Source organism: Acartia tonsa, chromosome 2, assembly GCF_053477335.1.
Source record: "Acartia tonsa isolate MP-2025a chromosome 2, ASM5347733v1, whole genome shotgun sequence".
Classification (NCBI taxonomy): domain Eukaryota; kingdom Metazoa; phylum Arthropoda; class Copepoda; order Calanoida; family Acartiidae; genus Acartia; species Acartia tonsa.
The window spans coordinates 46,584,241-46,592,342 of NC_137261.1; positions in this window are offsets into that span (position 1 = coordinate 46,584,241).

Sequence of the window (8,102 nt, forward strand, 5' to 3'; positions counted from 1 at the left end):
GGCCTCTAGGGGCGTAACAGCAAGTAAAGTGGATCATATGAAGGAAATGAAGTCATTCCTTAAAAGGACAGAAATTTCATTGCAAAAAGGACAGAAATCATCTTCCTTTTTCTCAGATAAGTGAAATATGGACAAAAATCACTCTCCTTTTTCTCACATATCTGAAAAAGAGAATAAAAATCACCTTCCTAAATCTCACTTAATCTTCCTAATCCTAAGAAAATTAACCTAGTTCCTCCAAATTCTACCTTTTCACAACAAAATCTACCTTTTCCTTACACATTCTCACTTATTCTCAGATAACCTACCTTATTCTAAGAAATTCTTCCTAAATCTAAGAAAATCTACCTTACTCCCCCAAATTCTTCCTTGGTTTCCCAAATTCTTCCTTATTCTAGGAAATTCTACCTTATTCTAAGAAATTCTTCCTTATTCACAGAAAATCTACCTTATTCCCCCAAATTCTTCCTTATTCTTGGAAATTCTATGTTATTCTAAGAAATTCTTCATTATTCTAAGAAAATCTTCCTAATTCTCCCAAATTCTTCCTTATTCTAAGAAAATCTACCTTATTCTAACAAATTCTTCCTTATTCTAAGAAAATCTACCTTATTCTAAGAAATTCTACCTTATTCTTCCTAATTCTTTCTTATTCTCCCAAATTCTACCTTATTCTAAGAAAATCTTCCTTATTCTAAGAAAGTCTACATTATTCTAAGAAATTCTTCCTTATTCTAAGAAATTCTTCCTTATTCTAAGAAATTCTTCCTTATTCTAAGAAATTCTACCTTATTCTAAGAAAATCTACCTTATTCTAAGAAATTCTTCCTTATTCTAAGAAAATCTACCTTATTCTAAGAAATTCTTCCTTATTCTAAGAAAATCTACCTTATTATTCTGAGAAATTCTTCCTTATTCTAAGAAAATCTACCTAATTCTCCCAAATTATTCCTTTTTCTAAGAAAATCTACCTTATTCTAAGAAATTCTTCCTTATTCTAAGAAAATCTACCTTATTCTAAGAAATTCTTCCTTATTCTAAGAAATTCTATCTTATTCTAAGAAATTCTACCTTATTCTAAGAAAATCTACCTTATTCTAAGAAATTCTTCCTTATTCTAAGAAAATCTACCTTATTCTAAGAAATTCTTCCTTATTCTAAGAAAATCTTCCTTATTCTTAGAAATTCTTCCTTATTCTAAGAAATTCTTCCTTATTCTAAGAAATTCTTCCTTATTCTAAGAAAATCTACCTTATTCTAAGAAATTCTTCCTTATTTTAAGAAATTCTACCTTATTCTTAGAAAATCTACCTTATTCTAAGAAATTCTTCCTTATTCTAAGAAAATCTACCTAATTCTCCCAAATTCTTTCAATATATAGGGTTCCCAAACTCAAAAACGAAGTTTCAGCGCGATCCGACTACCCGTTCTCGAGATACAGTGACCTGGTGTCCTTGGCACTGACGTTGAGATTTGGGAAATGGTTCGAATCCTTAATAAAATATTTTGGCACTTAGTCAAAATTTTGAAGAAAAAATACCCAGGTGGACAAATAATTTTGATCAAATATTTGAAAATTATTTTAAGTGTCAAAATATTTTTGGACTTTAACCAAATTTACTAAGGATTCGAACCATTTCCCAAATCTTACTGTAGGTACCAAGGACACCAGGTCACCGTATCTCAAGAACAGGTGGTCGGATTGCGCTGAAACTTTGTTTTTGACTTTGGGACCCCTATATATTGCAAGAATTTGGGAGAATTAGGTAGATTTTCTTAGAATAAGGAAGAATTTGGGGGAATAAGGTAGATTTTCTTAGAATAAGGAAGAATTTGGGAGAATTAGGTAGATTTTCTTAGAATAAGGAAGAATTTGGGAGAATTAGGTAGATTTTTCTAGAATAAGGAAGAATTTCTTAGAATAAGGTAGATTTTCTTAGAATAAGGTAGAATTTCTTAGAATAAGGAAGAATTTCTTAGAATAAGGTAGATTTTCTTAGAATAAGGAAGAATTTGGGAGAATTAGGTAGATTTTCCTAGAATAAGGAAGAATTTCTTAGAATAAGGTAGATTTTCTTAGAATAAGGAAGAATTTCTTAGAATAAGGAAGAATTTGGAAGAATAAGGAAGAATTTCTTAGAATAAGGTATATTTTCTTAGAATAAGGAAGAATTTCTTAGAATAAGGTAGATTTTCTTAGAATAAGGAAGAATTTGGAAGAATTAGGTAGATTTCCTTAGAATAAGGAAGAATTTCTTAGAATAAGGTAGATTTTCTTAGAAGAAGGTAGAATTTCTTAGAATAAGGAAGAATTTCTTAGAATAAGGTAGATTTTCTTAGAATAAGGAAGAATTTCTTAGAATAAGGTAGATTTTCTTAGAACAAGGAAGAATTTGGGAGAATTAGGTAGATTTTCTTAGAATAAGGAAGAATTTCCCAGAATAAGGTAGATTTTCTTAGAACAAGTAAGATTTTCTTAGAATAAGGTAGAACATGGGGGAATAAGAAAGTATTAAGAAGAATAAGGTAGATTTTCTTAAAATAAGGAAGAATTTGGGGGAATAAGGTAGATTTTCTTAGAATAAGGAAGAATTTGGGAGAATTAGGTAGATTTTCTTAGAATAAGGAAGAATTTGGGAGAATTAGGTAGATTTTTCTAGAATAAGGAAGAATTTCTTAGAATAAGGTAGATTTTCTTAGAATAAGGTAGAATTTCTTAGAATAAGGAAGAATTTGGAAGAATTAGGTAGATTTTCTTAGAATAAGGAAGAATTTGGGAGAATTATGTAGATTTTCCTAGAATAAGGAAGAATTTCTTAGAATAAGGTAGATTTTCTTAGAATAAGGAAGAATTTCTTAGAATAAGGAAGAATTTGGAAGAATAAGGAAGAATTTCTTAGAATAAGGTATATTTTCTTAGAATAAGGAAGAATTTCTTAGAATAAGGTAGATTTTCTTAGAATAAGGAAGAATTTGGAAGAATTAGGTAGATTTCCTTAGAATAAGGAAGAATTTCTTAGAATAAGGTAGATTTTCTTAGAATAAGGTAGAATTTCTTAGAATAAGGAAGAATTTCTTAGAATAAGGTAGATTTTCTTAGAATAAGGAAGAATTTCTTAGAATAAGGTAGATTTTCTTAGAACAAGGAAGAATTTGGGAGAATTAGGTAGATTTTCTTAGAATAAGGAAGAATTTCCCAGAATAAGGTAGATTTTCTTAGAACAAGTAAGATTTTCTTAGAATAAGGTAGAATATGGGGGAATAAGAAAGAATTAAGAAGAATAAGGTAGATTTTCTTAAAATAAGGAAGAATTTCTTAGAATAAGGTAGATTTTCTTAGAACAAGTAAGAATTTCTTAGAATAAGGTAGAATTTGGGGGAATAAGGAATAATTAGGGAGAATAAGGTTGATTTTCTTAGAATAAGGAAGAATTTCTTAGAAGAAGGTAGATTTTCTTAGAACAAGGAAGAATTTCTTAGAATAAGAAAGAATATGGGAGAATAAGGTAGATTTTCTTAGAATAAGGAAGAATTTCTTAGAATAAGGTAGATTTTCTTAGAATAAGGTAGAATTTCTTAGAACAAGGAAGAATTTGAGGGAATAAGGTAGATTTTCTTAGAATAAGGAAGAATTTGGGGGAATAAGGTAGGTTTTCTTGGAATAAGGAAGAATTTCTTAGAATAAGGTAAGTTATCTGAGAATAAGGGAGAATTTGTGTAATTAAGGTAGAATTTCTGAGAATAAGGAAGAATTTGGTAAAATAAGGTAGATTGATTGAACATTGTTGTAATAGTGAGGAAAAGGAAGAATTTCTAAGAACTAGGAAGAATTTGTAAGATGGTGGACAGAGGTCACCTTCCTTTAGTAAGAATTTGTAAGATAGTGGACAGAAATCACCTTCCTTACTGAGAATTTGTAAGAAAAAGGAAAGGAAATAGCCTTCCTATACCCAAGGAAGGGAATTTCTGTCCTTTTTAGGAATGACTTCATTTCCTTCATATGATCCAGTAAAGTAATAAAGCGACGTGCAAACTAAACTATAGGAACATTTGCTTTTAAAGATAAAAGTATTGTTGTTAATTCCCCTTTTTATTGGTATAAGAAATCTAATTTGTTCAGATTTTCAAAATACATTAAGGAGAACTTTGCTTAAAAGAATTCATTTCTAGGTATCTTGTCCGCAGAATCATAATAGCTGGTAGTAATAGTAATCGTTGTCAACAAAGAAATATTACAACAGCTGACACAATGTAGAATATACGTGGATATTATGACACAGTAAAATTTATTGGTCAATTCGTTCATCGAGTAGGGGAAGGGGGGGAGGATTTGGTACAGCTGGCTGAGAGAGGGGATCGTCATTTTAGCCAGCTACAAGTTTAAGTTTTACAGCACATTAAAATCTGTTGGAATATCTAAGTAATAATAAATCCAATGCTGTCATTTAGGACTGTCTGAAAATTTACCTTTTTGCTACATTATATTTTCATCGGGAAAAAAATGACGCGGCTAAAAATCCTCGAAACAAAATTGATAGGGAGGGGAAGACGGGTTTTATGTAGTTTATTTGAACAGACACCCTTCAACTTTACCTAACAAAGATATGGTTTCATTCTGGTGGTCCCACACTTACTTTACTTATATATACGTCCCTTTTTGATACTTACGCTCTATCTTATTCGCTTGGTTCCAAATCATTTCGAGCTCTTTAATCAATAATTTAATTTGTTGATTATAATTAGGTATGTTTATCAATTTATCGTCTATTGCTTTATTCTTTAAGATAAAAGTGATATTTAAGGCGCCGATTTCCATGTGGCTTACGATTCGACGGACGGGGTTCAAGCCCTGATTAGCTCAGGTTTAAAGGCATAAAGTAGCAGATTACCATTTAAGCAATAGGTTAATACATATGACTCCTGGTTAATTGTAAAGAATAGACATATATTTTACTGTTGAGTGTACAATATCATAAAATCTTTGTGGGTTCTTTGGATCTGTAGGAAGGTTTAGACGGATTTAACTTGTGTATTATTCTCTGGGGAGAAAAAGATTCCCCCCATTTCCCCTCTCTTTATCCAATCTATTCTTTCAGCTTCCGTTACGGATCACCCCCCCTGATCTCCAGAAATGGTCCAGTCACAGGTAAAGCTTTTCTTCAGAAGATTATTCCATTTATCATATTAATTTTATGGAAGCTGAATCTTATTTCATTTGACTATAGATTATAATAAGTAGTATAGATACTTAATAGGTAGGGTAAGTCCGTCCGTCCGTCCGAACATCTTTTACAATAAAGGAAAAGTGTATATTACTGTTTGCTGGTTTGCAATATTATTAGATTTATTATTACTTGGATACTACACCAGATTATCATGTACTCTAATTAATTGAAACTTGTAGCTGGCTAAAATAAGGATCCCCCCACCTAGCCTCTTTACCCAATTCCCGCCCCTCCTGCTGGATAAACGAACTGACCAATAAATGATGTCAAGGTTTGCGGCCCAATTGACGACAAATTTTCCCCTGTCATAATATCCACGTATATTCAGAAAGACCACAAAACTTAAATTGATATTTTATAATTAGATCTTATATATGAATCTTGTCATTTATTTGATATTTATGGATCGACTTACATAGCCTTGTTTGAAGAAAGATAGAATCATTATCTGATAAGTCTATAGTGAAGGAAAATTATCATTTTTCTTTCTCGTAAAATTATATACATCTACTCTAGTAAATTTTCATGAAGGTGATGTACAATATTAAACCATGTTTATACATTATAGTTATTTATCGCATCGTATTATAGACTAATAGCCTTTAGGGAAGGTAAAGAAAATAGCCTAAAACCACCCCCAAATTATGTAAAGCTTTCTTGAAGTGTACAACCCATATAGACCAGTAACTTCTGAGATCTTAATATTCATACAAAAATCCTTACTTCTTCATAGAATATGCTAATTAAATAAGGTAACCTACAGTTTTTGGGAACACGCTTTGCATATATATAGAAGAAAATATACATACTAAACAGACATATCTAGACGGTACATCTGACCACAAAATACATCAAACTTAAAAAGGGTTTTCATATCAGACAAACATCTTTTTTTTTTTTTGCATTTAAGTTAAACAAGCGACGAAATTTTTCGATGATATAATTTCTAGAAAGCTAACTTCATCCTAAGAAATTTCACCATACATCTAACTTATTATAGTTTTTTCAAGTGCATCACGCTTTACCAGGAAATAATTCTTTACACGGTATAATTTACCCAAGAAAATATTTAAAATCTTAAAATGCGACTATTTATAGCTTACTCATTATGCGAACGAAATGAAAAATGATGCCCTTTCCTACCTAAACTGTACACAATTTCAACCAATGACATTTCTGGAATATACCTCCTTTGTTCTCTTATTGGCTGATTTAAAGAGTATGTCTCTAGATTATCTCTATTACATACTCATAAAATACATTTTAGAATATCTATTGGGTTAAGTAATCAAACAAAGGGGTTATTTTATTACCGATAGTAAAAGCGCTATTAAATAGTTTTACCATATTTAAAAGGCGTGAAAGACAAATAAAAAGATACAATATAGTATTTACATAAATGGGTGTTTTTATATTACAGATAATTAAAAAAAATAGCTACATTGTAAATTTTTAGTAGCGTAGCTACTCTATTTAGGGCGTTTCCATACTTACGTCCGCGAGAACTCTTAATTGTGAATGTAAAGGTATGTAAGAATCATCATTTTTTATGTGAAGATGACTGGACTATAGCAATTAAGTAAAATGAGAATCTGTATTAGATTAAAATATACTATCATTTTAAAGTTTAGTATTACAAGAAATAAAGCATTTGGATTTTTAAGCATAGGATCTTTTGACATGAACCACGTAGGAGGTTAATATTTTTTTTTATTCTTTATGTATACTTTTTTTACTAGCTAGACTACAATATATTAAACCATTTTTGAAAGTAAGGCTTTTCTATGATTAGCTCTTATTGTTAATTTAGGCATGTTAGAATTGTCCTATAGATTTCAAACTTAGCATGATGATTCCTGTATTAGATAGGTATGATTCAGAAAGCGTACTAACTCTATAATCTTTACCAGAAAGTCCATTGTCATCTTTGTTTAGAATAGCACCTACTTTATAACTCGTACTAGCTGCTTCGCCCATAGCCTCTAAGGTCCTCACCCTATGGGGTAAGGGGAAGTCAACCCTGATATATAGAATTTGTATGTAGTAATCTAAGCCGCAGTGTTCTTGCGGCGGATGTAAATAGAAGAAAAAAATTGGTACGTACCTACCTAAAAAATAGGTACCTTTCTTTAAAAATGTTTTTTGAGGGGTCGGGGTTGTTCCACCCTCAAAGAAAATAGCCTAAAACCACCATAGGACCAGTAGGTATATTCCCTAAAAAAAGTAGAATCAAATCGGTTAAGTGGTTATCGAGATCTTAAGGGAGGGACAGACATACAGACGGACAGACAGACGGAGGGACAGACACCAAACTACTTTGCATTATAGATATGTTATTTATTTCTAATGCACTTCATAACCCTTTGTTACTAGAAATATTAAGGGATAACAATGAAGGGTAAATCACTGATGGACACAAAGTTATTTAAGGAAAATTTTGAACACTGCTGGTTTGAACAAACCAATCAATATTTATTACAAGTAAAATATGAAGAGATTTCATTTCAGATATGAGTAAGATTTAATCAACAAAAAATCTTGTTAATTGAAACTTACCTACATTTCAATATTATTTATTATCTTGATATTGCTACTCTACTTATGGTCAATATTGTGCTTGTTCCCTTATCCTCAATTTACATTAAACAAGGATGACAACATCCACAAATCAGTCAAAACGGATAATTGCTTAAAATTAGAGAAATTGAAGTATCAGAACATTATTTAGAAATCTGATCAAAACATTGATTTTACTCTGAGAATAATTGCTTAGAATTAAGGAGGCTTTATGCAGACGTAATTGTAGAAATGCTGCGCTTTTAACATTGTTTCGTAATATATTTAAATGTTACAGAACTCTTTATGAAAGGTTTAAGA